General features: G+C 34.1%; 1 protein-coding gene across 2 annotated transcripts in view; it reads left to right on the top strand.

Annotated features, from left to right (window-relative positions):
• LOC118184640 (uncharacterized) overlaps nt 1-16,866 on the top strand; it is a 133,221-nt gene that overhangs the window by 93,683 nt on the left and 22,672 nt on the right. Inside the window, exon 1 of one of the 2 annotated variants that reach the window (XM_035354343.2) lies at nt 13,913-13,931. The exons of the other annotated variant lie outside the window; for it this stretch is intronic. The gene's annotated coding sequence lies outside the window, so the exon portion shown is untranslated. Of the gene's footprint in view, nt 1-13,912; nt 13,932-16,866 lie in introns of those variants that run through there. 2 annotated transcript variants of the gene reach the window in all.

Below are 16,866 nucleotides of genomic sequence, written 5' to 3' on the forward strand. Positions count from 1 at the left end.
TACAGATCCTTCGTTCAATGGCTGTTAGAGTTTGGTTTATTTGATTATGGCAAAGTACCCGAGGGCTAGCTGCCTAAGGGGAGAAATGCCTTCGTGGAGGAATTTATAAGGGGAATTGGCCCGTATACACGTTACACATGGAGAAAAGCAAGAAAACGCCCATGCAGGTCGGCCTACTCGCCGGGATTCGAACCCCGGACCGAATTACCAATACTCAGCGACTTTACCGCTCGGCCGCTGGTGAGCTTTGGCTGTTACGGATTTTATACATAGTTTAATTTTGGATGATGAGTAGAAGAGTTGCATTACAAAGTCTGATATGTCGAAACAAAATATAAATAAACAGAAAGGGGTTCGATTTCGCATTCCGTATCGAATATGCTATGCTCCGAAATATGTTAAGTTTCACTGTACTATTTAATGCAATAAAACAAGTTCTGAGGTTCTTATGAAGCCTTATCATTATCGAAAAACAAATATATGCTATTCGTTTCGTTAACAGCGTTATTTAAACACTTTTTAAATAACAAAATTTTAGTGAAGAAGTTCGTTTTGGCTTTTATTCTATGAACAGCTACATGCTGTTGTCACGACTGTGCGATACTATTAATCTGGAGTTAATTCAGATTGCAACATTGTGTTGTTTATCATCAGCCTTTGCTTTCAACTCTAAATACTCATGTCCTTGATTTCATTTTCTATTTGTTAGAGTATCGTTCAAAAAGGCCGGAAATCAAATGTATTAATATATACTTAATTCAAATTTGTAATAAAATGGTGCATTATGTATCAATGTATGTATGTATGTGCTATTCTGTAATTATTTTATTTTCTTCTTTCTGGCGGCAGTCTACAGTCTACCTTTCCAACTATGCTGGAATCTTATTACAATTATTATCTTTATATCCTGGCAGAAAAATTCTCATTACCACCCATGCTAGCTCCTCATCACAATCTCTTATTTTGAGTTAAACGAGTGGGGGAATGGTTAACCATGCAACTAAGACTAGTAGACTTCGTAGCTAGCTGTGGCTGCATGGTTAGGTCCCCCTTGTGTACCATGAATACGAGCTACTTTCCCTCAGAAAGTTCTCCACGAAGGCATCCTTTCAGTAATGCAGATAGTCCTCTTGCCGTATTCAGATAACTTAACTTTAACCTAACTTTTATCTGTGACGCTACTGGTAACTAATTTTTAGTTCATTTACATTCTGGAGTAGACGCAGCGAAATTTTCTGTATGGCATCCTATATAAGCGACAGTAACATTTTGTACAGATCCGTTGAAAGTGCGCATTTAACATATACTTCTTTATTATTGTTTAACATCAACTTTTTCTTCATCAGTACGAGAACAACTGAATTTTTTTTCTTCTTAAACCGTGTGATTTTCTCCATGACTGCTTACATGTTTATCATTAAGAATTTTTTCCCCTTTCTTTTACGCAGATATTTTATTCTCATAATCTATAACCTATTTTTGTTGTTTTCGTTTTCGAAATTATGAGCCGGAAAGTTCTTATCCACGTTACAAAAATTTAATCTTGTGTACGTTAGAGATCATTTTCACAGGCCTAAAAATGCTTAAGAACATAAATTCCCTTGATGCAAAACTTCACCATATATAGGATGTCTGTGATTAATTAACCCTATTTCAAAGCTGCCTACAAGCAAAACCAGCGATCAGAAAATTGTGAAATTTTATGGCGGACTTAATAAAGGCATGAGAATGTGTTTCAAGGAAAAACAATTGTTACAAGTAGCGTCACCGGAGGGCGTTTTACTTTGAAAATCTGCTGTAAAAATGTAAATTTTTGTCCATGTCATGGAGCAGCTGTTATAAAACGTAGAAACATTCGCGCAAACTTTTGTTTTCAGTATGCTTCTTTCTCACAATGACGACAAGTTAACGAGATCGCGCTTTGTTAGTAAAATTATTTTACTAAATCAGCGGGCACTTTCGTAATGTGTGGCCTCTGCGATCTCCAGACCTCAATCCATGCGATTTTCCTGTTTGTGGACATTTGAAACATCTGGTAACTCGTAACAGTCCAAGAACTTGGTCTCCAAGGACGTGATCTTTAAGCCACCGTTTAACGCTATCTGCTGAACATTTCCTAGTACACATTTCGGTCAACTGTAGAACATGCCATCTTGCGATTTCGGATGGCAGCTGAGAATGACAGCCAACATGTGGAGTATGTTTCCTTGCAGCAAAATTTGTAAAATTGTAAAACTGTTGTAAAGGTGTGGCTAAATGTACATTTCAGTAATATAATGCCATCTGGTGACGCTACTGGTAACTAATTTTTTTTTCGCTGAAAGACTTTATCATCCCTTCATTAAGTTCGTCACGAAAATTTCACAATTTTCTGATAACTGGTTTCGCTCGTAGGTATCTTGGAAATAGGGTTTTTTAATTATAAACACCCTGTATTCTATAGAAATATGTTTTTATACTTCATGTATCAACATAAATTATTTCTTGATGATTGTTGAAGTTCAGTGTTTCTCAATATTTTCGCCCTTAAGGAACCCTTGAAATAATAGTAAGCAATTAGCATTTTGAAGCGTGTGATCTTGAAATAATATTCATATCTCTGAGAGTTCCTTTAAAAGTTTATAAGGAAAGGTTGTTGTAGTTGTCGTTTCTTTAGGTCCAAAGTGGCAATTAGCCCTGAAGGACTATTAATTTCGTTTTGCCATTTTGCGCGGAAAACTTGAAAAGGCTGTATCACTTTCCAAATCGTTGCCACCATATATTATCGCCCTGTGTTATATTTAAAGAAATTAAATAATGAAGAATCTGCGTAAATGTATATATGTTTCTCGCATTGTGATAAAACAACGGATAATACCTAGGGTCATCAAAATTTGAATAACGTAATCTTCCATAGAATATGAGCATGTGGAAACCCTGATTTGAATTTGAAATTTGTTTTATTATCGATTTCATATTTTATGACACTTCAATGAATTTTTGATTAAAAACCTAAACGATTTCAAAGCGAACGTCGCAACACAGTACGAAAAAAAAAAAATTTTTTTTTAATCTCCAGCGAGCGAGACTCTGTATCGGAAATTCTAAAGTTATGCTCATTTTAAAGTTAATTTCCGATATTGCTGTTGAACTGAATTTCATAATTTGAGTACGTAGAACATGATAGTTAATAAATAAAAGTAACACACAAAAGGTTAAAAAAAACGCACCTTTGGACGTAATTTAAAATCTGAAATCTTTCAGATTTATTTTTCCAGTTTACTTCTGTTACTTATTCAGTTTACTTCTGTAATTCGTGTAAGTTTTTTTCCTTGCTGAGAGAAGTTCGGGATTCCACCTTTAATCAGATGAGAAGATTCAATTAATTGAAATAAAAAAGATTTCAAATATATTAAATTCCGTAGAAGTTCTATATAGCTAACTTTCCAAATTCACCTGCGAGCCGACGTAAAAATTTGAAACTTACTATTTAATACTAAGTAAAAGTTATTTAATAAAAGTATTTTTAAAGTGGCATATCCGCAATGCACAGAAGCTAAGAAAGTATGTGATAAAGAATTCTCCTTGCACTATTTGAATTCATGTGCATTGTTTCGAGTTATAAACAAAACTTGGAAGTATTAATGCTCTACAACCTTTTATTTTTATTCTTCCATTTTATAGTACGATCCAGAGCTCTGTGTCTCGAAGCAGCTTTTCTTTGTAAAGAAAACTTCTGTGGTTGACTAGAGAAAATGCAGAAATTGCTTAGAAAACTCTGCGTCCTATCAGAACAGGAAACACGTCTGCCGGATATAGTGCTTTTTTTCTGGTAGCACTGCCGATTCAAACGCAGATCGTAGCTAATGTTTGTGAGCTTTTAATGGATAAATCGTGCATCTGTGTCATTAACTCTTAGAAATGATTCATAAGTATCTGATATATCTCTAGGATGTCACTGATTTAATCGGATGATTAAAACCAGTGACTGTAAATCGCGAATTATTTTTTAAACCAAATATTCTTATAAGATAAGATAATTAAAATAATAATAATAAGATAATTAAAATACGATATTCTTCCATTTGTTCAAATGATGGTAAATGTTTTAAATCTATGATTAAGGTAACATGTAGTAGTTTTACTGATATTTTTATAGATCAAGCCACCCAACCGGTATTAGAGGTGAGCGTCGCTGACTGCCGAAAGCTCCAGGTTAGAATCCTGGAGAAGGCATGGATGTTTGTAAATGTATAGTGTTGGTGCGACATGGCGGCACTCTAAATATGCGGCGAGCCGAAAGTCCTCTCGTGGTTTTGTGGAAGGAGAGAGAGGTGGAAGACCCTCGGAGCCGACCCCCGGTATGCTCTTCATCAAAATTGGGGGGCAGAACTGAGCTAAATCGCACTGTCACATGAATGATGCTCAAGGCTATTGACAACGGCAGGCGTATTCTTGCGCTCATTGCCAGGAATTTCGTGGGCTTGGGCTGACTGCGTAAGACAAATGAGCATAAGAACAACAACAACTAATTTCAAGAATAAATCCATCAACAAGATGAATCAGATGGGAAGATGAATGCACTAATTCAAATCACATGTGGAATTAGTGCATGCACTGATTCAAATCACAAGATGAATGAGATGAACAACAAGATGAATGCACTAATTCAAATCACAAGATGAATTAGTGCGTGCACTAATTCAAATCAAAAGATGAATGAGATGAGCAACAAGATGAATGCACTAATTCAAATCGCATAGTGCATGATTTAAGTAAATATGCTGTAAAAACACCGTTTTCTGAAAAGCTGGAAATAGATTACCAAGGAAGTGCACTTTTTTGACGCTACAAATGCACTTTACTGTAGTAGTTGATAAAATTAAGAGATCCTACGTCATGAATACTAGCCCCCACTTAAAAGTGTGAACTTTGAATTGGTTTCTCCATTAGGATGAATTTATTAGTCCATCATAATCGTGCCCTAGAGCTTTCATTATATTTAAAAATTGCGTACAGTCGCACAATTAAGTCGTTAGAGTCTAGAGTCAAGGAATGTAATGCACAGGATGGGATCTTGAGATTGGTTGTGCTATCCTGTATTTGGCGAAGTGAGTTGTGGTGGTGCTCACTTGAGGATATAATTGAATGCACACACACAAAAAAAAATTACTATAAAACAAAATTATAATGTAAAGGTATTTGAATAATAATAGTTGAAACTCAAAATTCTCGGGATCAAGTACAGAACACCTGAATCTTAAAGTTTTTAGGGAAGTTGTCCTCTACTGCGCTGCTAGTTCGCATTAAGATCTCCCCTACATGATAGTGCAGGAAATGCTGAAATGATTGGTTGTAATATTGTGTATTGTTTTGTTTATTCGTTTAATTTTTGCATTTATGGTATATTTTGGATGTAATTGAATGTGTGGCCAAATGTTTTATATATAAGTTGTGCAGAATTGTAGATCTTTTAATTCTAAATCTCACAACATTTAAACTGTAAATAAAATACAGTACGCGGTATATGGGCATAAACGCTCGAGACAGGTCGGCTAAACGCAAATTTCTGCCAGCTTGATGACTTTTCGGAAATTTTGGCAAAACCCGTTTTTGAAGCCTCAGAAATGACTTTTCCTCGAAGTTTCCAAAACCTACTGCAGTACCATATAAATATGCTTCCAAAAGTCAGAAGGTTTTTTCTCAGCTTTGAGAATTTGCGGCTCAAAGAGAATTAGCTGAATTGCATTTTAGTGTCTACTGTGTGTGTGATACTGGGAAGCTATACATATATAAAGAAGAATGTCTGTGTGTTTTTTCGCGATTAACTCTGTCAGTACTATAGCTGTCGTCACCAAACTTTCTACAATTCGTTTCTGGGTCCTGGAAAAGTCGAAGTCCACTTTTTTTCAAAAAAAAAAATTGCTAAAATCAGAGATATTACTTAAAAAATATGAAAACGCTAATTTTCGTCCTCATTTTTTCCGAGTGGCAACAGTCTCTCACGCTGGAGATAAAAGTCTCCTTTGTTTTGAGAAGTGTTACCACTGCTCGCTTTCAAATCGTAGAGTTTGTTAATCAAAAATTTGTACTTTCTTTTAAGTCTATATATATAGATATATATATTGCAAAGACAATAATGAAAATTATAAAAACGAACAAAGATAGAATTGGAATTCAGCAATGAGATTCAGATTCTGGACTTTATATGTATTTTCTTATTTTTTTTTCCTCTGACCAGTCCCATTTTTTTTATCATACGGCCGGCTGTATGATAAAAAAAATATGACATGATATCGGGGCTGTGCCCTAATAATGATAATGAAATAAAGAAGAATGTTTGTCTGTTTGTTCGCATTATTGATTTCTGATCAATTATGATGAATTTTTTGCCACATTTAATCGACTAAAATTAAATATAGGTGAAATATTGAATAGAACTTGAGCTTTTACGACCATTTCATTAGAAAGACGAAAATAATTAAAAACTGCGTGCCATTGTTGCTGATATAATGAGAGAGAATTAGTTTATTTTTATATCTAAATTTTTTATGTGGGTTCCATATCGCATCAGACTGAAAAATGTATGACTATGAATCGTATTTTTTGCATCGTTATTAGAAAAGGATTACAGCGGTGTCGTTCTCTCTGTTGTTTGATACATTACCCTCAATCTAACCTAACTAGCGTCGGGTACTTTCTCCAGTTTATGTTTGAAGAATCCCTTAACCTTGTTGACCCACTATAACTCCTGATGTTCACGAGAATGGTGTTTCCTGACTTCTCTGAGAAAGAAGCATAGTTGACTAAAGCACTCTCGAGGGCAAGACACATATGCCGTAGTTAAAAACTATATTACTAAAGAGAATGTACCAATAAAAAATTTATCGCCATCGCAACTGACGCTGCGCCTATATTATCACTGCCCGAAATTAAATAATTTTTATCTTGCACGCGCCAATGTATTGCCATTCGGCAAAACATAAGCTATTTAATTTTTCTTTTAAATTGAATATGTGTGTTATTTATTAAGAAACTAAGTAATTTAAAAGCAATAAGTGCAGCTCCTTATCTCGCTTCTTATTATTCGTAATTACAGACTAGATCTGCGAAATTACACTACTAATTACAATCACTATATATTGTTTCGTTTCTATAATAATTATTTTATGTAGCTAGTAACTAAAAAGGTATTTGTTGGTGTGAAAAAAGGCAAGTTTTGATTACGACAAAACACACGGAGGCTATCTGCTGCAAAGGGAAGATGCGTGTGTAAAGAACTTTCTAAGGAAAACTGACTCATATCATGCATGGGAAAAACCACGAAAGCGCCTGTGCATGCAGCCTGTCAGCCAGGATTACCACTCGTTTTATCACTCGGCTGCTCGTGGGGTCATTTGGAAATGTGCCGTCCGAGACAATACGTGCAGAAAACAAACTGTCTTGTGTCATAATATATTGGCTGCGTATTTTTATTATAATACTGCAAAGTATGTTTTGGAAATTCAACTTTTCTCCAAAATTCCTATTTACCTATCTTAAAGTTGGATGTGTTCTGTTAATATTAAATAAATATGAATGTTTATATAATCTGAAATTTTGTAATATGTTTTCAAAATGGAAAGCAGAAGCTTGTTACCATTCCTCTCTCTACGCAAGTTAAACGTAGGCTAGCACGTGCGCTATGCTCGTGACTGAAATAACCTTCTCTGCGGTACTTTTTATTTTCGTCTTTTTTGTTTATCGAGTCTGCTTAGCTTGTTTTTCCGGCAACATTTTCTTACTCTCGTTTACCCTGTGCAGCTGAAAGGTTGTTTAGTTGCTTTAATCATCCCAGGCTGGAATATTTACGATTAAGTTTCGCTTCTTTATTTGTAGATAAACTTCGAGTTGAGCTTGTTAATGAACACTCAAATTTAGTTCCCACACCCACCCGTTATTAGAATGGTAGATTTAAACGTTCTGCTTAACACTTACTGTCAAGTAGAAACATGATATCTATAGTCTTGCTTTACAAGTAATTTTAAATTACAAGTAATTTATTTTTTCCGAGTGGCAACAGTCTCTCACGCTGGAGATAAAAATCTCCTTTGTTTTGAGAAGTGTTACCACTGCTTAAAATACCAATCCTTAAAATACTAAAACATGTAAAAAGCAAAGTAAGTAAATTATTCATATACTGAATGTTAATTATGTTAGCAGTGTATGCTGCATTAAATTCTTTGTTTTTACTAGTATGCTGAAGATGATTTATATATATGTAATAGATTCTACAGGAGAACACAGGTGGTTCAATCCATAATGAAAAATGAAAATTTTGATGTCGTAGAATGCTGAAACGCGGATTCACAGTGAATAAGAAATTTGGCAGCCAAGTTATATTTAATTCAACTTTTATTTCAGCAAACATGTTACGACCACAATCAAGTTGACACATTAACTGTGCCTATTCCAAGAGGTTTAAATTTTTGATAACTTTGCAACAAGAAGGAAGTAGCAGCCAGACCCTATGCAAGCCAGCTAGGCCAAAGCGTTGAAAGCAAATGCGTTATGTCCAGGGAATTTTAAATGACTTAAATGTCCTTGAAATCTTAAATTCAGACTGAGTTAGTTTTGGTTCTCAATGCATTTTGATTGGACAGTTAATACGTCTGTAAAATTAATATTGGCTGCTTGAGTTTTAGTCCCATTTACATCATCAGAATTATGTAAGAGTCATATGACATAGACTTTTCTCGAAATGACGCAGTACAAATAGAAGTTACTTTTTTTAGAATACAGAAGGCGATAAATTTTTTATGCCAATTTAATCGCTTACATATTCTTTATTTTTCTTACTATATATATAAATATATATATATATATATTTGTTTCAAAAGAATATATAAGAACTTTCAGTTTTTTGTTGCCTTCTTCTAAGGAATAGGAATTTTTGTTTTTCCACAGGGAAATATCTAGACCTTGGTCTTTGTTTCTTTGTTCTTTCTGAATAATCTTTCCTTTAACCCATTTCATACTTTGATGTCATAGCACTTATCTGAAAGTATAAAATATGCGCGTCATCACAGCCCCGGTTATCAAAAAGTTATCAAAATTATCTCTACTCGTGTCTCGCTATTTTTATCTGTTCTCAGCTTCGTAAAAACTTTTGAGCTCTTCGAAAATGTGCATAAACCTCTTGTTTTTCTGATAATTCATTACAGTTTGGTTTGAGGGCATGGGATAAATATCTATATATGTATACATATATGTATGTATTTATATCTTCGTCTCTCCAATTTCTATTTGCATTCATTTATTGCATTCTTCAAATAGAAGACTTGTGCCGAAGCATTACAATAGGCAATAATTATGACGTACAGCCACCTAAAAATAATAATAAATAAATAATTTTTATAATGTTTCCAAAAATCAAATTGTAATTCATTTTCCTAGCGCATATTATAATCTAAACAATATGTAATCACATATGTATTTATCTTATCAAAATGCTTAGAATTGTAGTAAACGATATTAAAGAGCTGAAAAAGAAATGGTAAAGGTTTTCTACAAAAAAGCGCATTTCGTATATATTTATGAAGTGAGCTAGTCCCAAAAACTTTAATAGCCCCATCTTCTTATTTCATTTTATGTTATCCTAGCTGCTATTTGTTAAAATATGTATTTTGAAGTATTTGCTTAAAATAAAAATTTTAAAATAGGTCTTCAGATTATAAAGTATTTCTCCCGCCTTCGTAGCTTGCCGTCGTGGTGTAATGGTCAGCACGCTCGGCGCGTATTCGAGAAGTTCGTAGTTCGAGTCCCGGCAAGGGCATTTTCTCGTTTTTCATCTCTCCTGCTTAACTTGTGAATAGACTGTTCACGGACTATTACTGCAACAAGGGCATATTAGAGATAATGAAGTAAGTGAATGAAAAGAATTATATCCAAGAAACTGAAGATTAATTTAAAATGTAGAAAGGCGGCCTAACCGTGAGATTGCTAGCAACGACTCTGATGACTTCCTAACCCTGTAATGCCATTAACTTAGTTTAGTGGAACAGGTTAAATAAAGTTACCATATCTCTCCTGCTTTCAAAAAAAGTCCTAATGACGCTACATTGGGGCCCGAACTAAAAGGTTTGTAGATGATAATTCTCCACCACCAGTATTTGGGTACCCTAATCCCTAGTCGCCCTTTAAAAATAGAAATTAAAGGTATACAATTACAGTTGGTGCCTACAAATTAAAAATGGTCAGCAGGCTCGGTGAATATTCGAGGGGTCCGAGGTTCGAATTCCGGCAAGGGCATTGCTCATTTTTCACGACTCCTGCTTCCAAATAATGTCTCTACACACTTCTAAAGACGTTGTTCATATTTTTATGTAAGAAAACCTTATCTTAAAAATCTTGTTTTTTGAAGGTCTGAAGGAAAAAGGTCTGGTAAAGGTCTGAAGGAGCGACAGCGTACTTCTCCTCATAACAAAATGAACATCGAAAATTACAGAATCATTCACAAAACAAAGGCTAAAAGTCACGGAGCACTCAATAGCACGTCAGTATAAATAAGCTACCTCTTAACAAATCATAGGTCTTCGCGGCTTTGTGTTTATACAATGTAAGGACCCAAAGGAAGAGTAATAGCATTATTAGAACCATCTTAGAAAAAATTGTCCTTTGGCCCCAAAATTGCGTTTTCTTAAAGTTCCAAAATGTCATCAAATCCTATTGTACTTCAACAGCAGATGTGTCTCTGGATATCTTTAATCTGCCTTCACATTTCCAACATCTAATTGTTCAGAATTGTAAATGATATAAAATAACGAAGAAATTAAAGGTATACAATTGCAGTTGGTGCCTACCAATTAAAAATTTACAAAAATATATCAGAAATTAATGCAGAACTGGATAAATAAGATTCAAAATTAAAAAAAAATTTTAAAAAAAAAGAAATACAGAGTAACATAAGATAGACATAAGAACCATTGTATAAAAACGTGTAGAAGTTTCAGCGCAAATACGGCGCAACTTGCTTATAACGAGAAACTGATTTAACGGTGAAATCGAAAATACTTGGTTGGTATAATGAGAGCATAACTCGCTTTTAACGAGCAAACCCCGGTTATAGAGCGCAATAGTTTTGTGTTTCATGAACTTTCTATTGACCTCCACCTCTTCAGCTTAGCTAATCCTTTCTTGGAAAAGTTTCTTTGACATTCCGAAGTCAACCGAAAGGTAGTGATGACGCATACGTCCTACGCATACGCGGCGGTGGCCTTTTTTATTTATCTTGGGGAGTGATCAGGATTGAATTTTTACTACTGAATTCTACATATGTTATCCAGCCTATGGCCCAAAGAATCATCATATGTTTTAAATCAAACTTTCGTAAGCACTTAATTTTGATGCTTCTCAATAAGAGAAAAAATAGAAACAATCTCAAATGCTATTGTGAACGTACTCGAAGCGATGCTTTTAATGAACGATGCATAGGAAAACGTTACATCAATATTCATTACCAATTGCTTCTTAAGGGTGAGTTGGACATTTCTCAAGAGGGATAAATCACTGAGGAGAAAGAAGTAGACGACTTGGAAAATTTGGAAATGACGTAGAGAGGAATTTGAAAATTATGTATGTGTTGATGCCAGTGTTATCACTTCCCAGATACCTACTCCCAGATTGTAACTGAAATTCAAGCTAAAGCAGATAAAAGAAATAGTAAAAACGACGACGATAACGACGAACGTGAAGAATTTTATGCTGAACCGCCCCAACATACTCAGTGGCTTTTGAGTGGGCAGAAAAACTTGGAACATTTTTCAAAGCCAGGCATGCAAATGACTATATTTTTTCGGGCCATGAGTCTTCTCTGAAGAAAAATAACAAGACAATAAGGCAGTTTAAAACAAATTAACCAACTTCTTTTGTACTGTAAAGAAATAAAAAATAAATCAAGTATATATAATGTAGTAAAAATGTATTAATTTTTATTTTTTCACCAACCCTTTTTTTACGAGCACTTGGTTATAACGAGCAAATATCGAGGCCCCTTCACGCTCGTTATAAGCGAGTTCGACTGTATTTTCGTCAATTTTAGCAATATTACTAGAACGATATTTGTGTATATGGGAAGGAATAAAACCCGAGTAACTTATAAATCAAACAGTTAAGAAATCCACTACTTATGTCCGAAAAAACACGTAAATGTCAAAATTTAAATTTGCAGACTCTCTTTTTGCTCTGACGTGCAAAACTGTGCATTCAGAGTTTCTACCGAGATGCAAAAAATGGCTTACTTCGGGATCCATTTTAACGGAATCATTTTCTTCATTTCATTTTCTTTGATATTTTCAAGAAAATATAATATTCGTTCTCTTTTTTCGTGGATTATATAGACCTTCTTTGAACATAATATTCGTAAGCAGCAAAATTTCTTTTCCAAAACAGAACTTTACTTGTTTGCAGAAATTCTTCATATGTAATGGAATAATCCTCGCATGATGCATCTATTTCGATCCCGTGTACGTTATTTACAACGAAGTATTGACTAGATATGTCCCATTTCTTATTCAGCGGTGCTTGCGCTAGGATGGGTTTCATCTCGGAAGATCGCCGCTGGATGGTGAAATATGGGATTTACTATTTTCATGGGCACAAGGGAGAAGACTGGAATATACATGTATTTTCTCCGCATGTCAAGAAGAGTGCTGCCTCGACGAAATATGAAACGCATTCTGCAGTCTTTACGATTTCTCAGGAGAGAGGAGATAGTTTTTTAGGAATAAAAGATGTATTTTATGGAATAAGTCTGCATTTTCGTAATTTCTTTGGAGTACTTTTAACTATTAGTAATTAAAAGTGGTACTAGGTGGCGACTTCACATTATTTCTATGAAACTGTATACAAAGCTTAAAACATTCTAATAATTATACGAAATCGTGTTAATTATTCTATTATTATACAGATTTTAGGACTTTTTCCGTGTGCTATACTTTAATATGTTTCCGTGTGGTATTCTTTAATAGCTTGTATAGACATTAGGTTATTTCGAAGCAGGAGACATGAAAAATGAACTGTATCTTCGCCGGGACTCGAACCACGGACCTCTCGAATACTCGCCGAGTGTGTTCACCACTACACCACGAAGGCATGCTGAGAAGGCGGGAGAAATACCTTATATACTTCCCCTTTTAAAGGGCGACTGAGGATTAGGGGACCCAATCGCCAAATCCTGGTGGTGGAGAATAATCATCCACCACCTTTTTTTCGTTCAGGCGCCACTGTAGAGATATTAGGTTATTTCGAAGCAGGAGACACGAAAAATGAGCAACGCCCTCGCCGAGACTCGAACCACGGACCTCTCAAATACGCGCCAAGTGCACTGACCACTGCACTACGAAGGCACGCTAAGACGGCGGGAGAAATACCTTATAAGCTTTACAAACATGCAAGACAATATAGTCATTTGTGGTCTCTGCTTCATAAGCTTCGTTATAATTGAATGGTCTCACAATAATAAAATTTTAGAATTGAAATATCATAAAATTTAGAACACACTTAAATCTAATCGTCATATGCCGTTTTCGGTTTAACACTTAAACAATCTATACCGAGTATCAACGATAAATTAACTACTCGCAGAATAAGTCATCAGGAAATTAAAAATATGCAGTATAAAATCTTCCATTTAAAATGAGCTCTTCATATTGGCAAAGCCGAATGATAGGAAAGAAATCTTCATAAATTATCGTCGTGGACACTTGAGCGTGTATTTAATAAAGGAATACCGTTATTATTTGAGACTGGCATTTATCTCGCTGGATCTTTGCGCACGAGATTTGAAAGTAATATTTCACTCGTATGGCAATACTTTGTGTTTTATCAAAGTGCAAATTCCACAAACTGAAAACAAAAATGGTAGTCTTGTATGTAGAAGTATACTCGTTGACTGTTAACTTTCGGAATATTAGGTAAATATTTACATTATTAACTTATTGGGTAACAATTTACTCACTGGGCGTCTTTATTTTTATGTGTATAAAAGTGTTTACGGGAATAAACATTTTACAGTAAGTGGAAAAAGTATTAAAGCATAACAAACTTTCAGATGTTTTTGTAGGAATTGTTTTGTATTTAGTTTAGACGAAATAATTTTCTTACATATCATAATTTAGAGTTAAACAAAATGAAAAAATCTTAAAGTTAATTAATAGAGTATACATTTCTTGTATGCAAATGATAAAAGTAATGGTAAAAACGTATTGAGGTATAAAAACATTTAAAAATAATCATCTAACAAATTACTGTAATTAACCCTTTCCGGCACGCTACCTTTTAAAGTCGGAGTTTTGAATAAAAAAAAAAAAAAGGTAGGCAATCTAATTAGGCCTAGACGAGTACACAGGTAAAATTTTGTGAAGATGGTAATTATCGTTTTAATTCTGTTGGTGTGCCCAAAGTGGCACACTGATTGAATAGAGCTTCGAAAAGAGTGCTGTTGTCAATGAACTGACCGATGATATGCAGAGAAACAAAGAATACAGACTCTCAGTTGTCCTAGATTATCGGTGAGCCCTGTCTGGGCACACCTAGGGTTTTGCCGTTTGAGGCAAGATTTCAAGGTAAAATTTGAAAACGAATATAGAATAAGGAAATTAGCATACAGCCAAAAAAAATAACATCGAAATTTCTTTTCAAACAATTCCTTTTGTACCCTAAAAAAATCTGGAAGATTTCTTTGAAAAATGAGGGTCTTAAAAAACTAAACATGGCTAAAATATATGGACTAGTTTGTGTTGAGCTACCATCTACTAAAAATAAAGAAGGTTCAGAGTAACCTATAAATCCTTTTTCATTCAATTTTTCTGTGCGTACAGAAGGAAATTTTTAGGTGTGTCGCAAAGTGTAAATGTGTTGACTTTCTTTTCTTTTTATGACTTCAGTGCGTCTTTGGGCATGACTTTCACAAGAGTTTGAGATTTTCTTCTATGTCATCCTGTTCTATGATGAATCTTTCTCTAACTTTATTTTTGTTGGAAATTCATTTTTGCAAATGGGCCCGATTCTGCTCTATAGCATTGAGGTCTGCACTTTGTGGTCTGCACTTTGTGTTTTGATTATCGTGTGGACAGTTACACAAAGTCCCCAACTTGCTAATGTGAAGATCATACTCGGTATCATGGTCCTGATAAAGTTTGCAATACTAAAATAAACCTATTTTATTGAATATGTGTTTCTCGCATTGTGATAAAACAATGGTAACTAGAGCCATCAAATATTTAATAACGTACGTCACCACCCGAATATGGGCATCTGAAAGCACAGATTTGGAATTTGTTTTATTATCTATTTCATATTGTTTGAAACGTTAAGCAATTTTTATTAAGAAACGCAATGATTTCAAACCGAGCAGTTGCAACACACTGTACGGAATAAAATAGTTTTATCTCCAGCGAGAAAGACTGTCTATCGGAAATTCTAAAGATATACTGATTTTAAATATTTTTATCCCAAAGGGACATTAGCACAAATCCTGCCGAAACGTGTATTCGTGTATGTTTGTGTAAATGAAAAATACGCCCCATTGGGCGTAAAATAAAATCTGAAAGCCTTCAGATATTTTTGTTTGTTTTTATTTAGCTGATTCAGCCAGAAATATACGACGGCCTTTGTAAGGGACGGAGAAAATTTAGACTCTAGTGATTTCAAAGGGAGCAATGGCAATACTGTACGAAAAAAAACTTTTGTATCTCCAGCGCACGAGACTGTGTATCGGGAATTCTAAAGATATGCTCTTTTAAAATTATTTTGTAATATTGCTGTTAAATATTAAATTTTATGGTTTAAGTGTGGAGAATACAATATTTAATAATATAACACACAAAACGTTAAAAAAGGCCCCTTTGGCCGTAATATGTAATCTGAAAACTTTCAGATTTTTTTTATTATTTTAATTTTCTTAACAATTTCCTAAATATCTCCTGGATTTGTAAAGGCAGTTTGATAGAATAAATTCTGCAATAGAATTACAAAGATTATTTCTAACAATCTACTTTCTGTCACGTTCAGTGAAGTGCTGTTGAACTGCCCCTCCCATTATTGGTTTGCTATCAATTAAATTTGTTTTACGGTATTTTAAAATTATATAATGAACAGTGGATTTGTTTATATTCAACAGTTGATCGATCAATTTTTCCCGGATTACTCACAATTCCGATGAAAATTTATGAGTTTCCTCATGTTTAAAGAAATAGCAGAATATTTTTGACTAGTGTTTTAACAAAGGATCTCTTCATCCTTAAGCTTTATCTTTGCCGGTTTCGGTTTTAAAATCTTTCTTCCAGGCGTTTTTACAAGGAAAATCTGTCAGGCTTATCTCTTTGCCTTATTTGCTGTTTGAATACCCCAATACTTTTTTGAACTTAATTTTGTATTTAAGGTAAAGATTTTTTTAACTTTTTCATTTATTTATTAGATTTATTGAACTTCATTCGTCATTTAGACTCGAAAAACAAAAAAGAAATACTTAGTTTTTGAACAGTAGCTGAATTTTTATCGTAGGATGTTTAGAAATTTCCTGTGCTCTAATTTTTTATTTTTATTTATTTATTTATTTATTTATTCACTACTTTGAGGAAGAATTTTGTCGTTACATTCTAAAATGTACTGATGGGAAGAATTTAAAAGAAGTTTTGCAACGAGCGTCGGTAACGCATGTGATATCTTTATGTTACACTAATAGTATAAATATTGATAAATCCTCTTGGCAAAATATTTAATGAATATTTTGTTACCTTGATAAATAGTATAGTGTTATTATTTGCAAGAAAAGTTAAATATTATAAGGCCGCGTGAATTGATAACTTACAGTATTACGATAACAGAATTGATTCGAATAAGTGAAAA

The sequence above is a fragment of the Stegodyphus dumicola genome, chromosome 5, assembly GCF_044657685.1.
Source record: "Stegodyphus dumicola isolate Sdum_Otavi_A_Nest chromosome 5, ASM4465768v1".
Classification (NCBI taxonomy): domain Eukaryota; kingdom Metazoa; phylum Arthropoda; class Arachnida; order Araneae; family Eresidae; genus Stegodyphus; species Stegodyphus dumicola.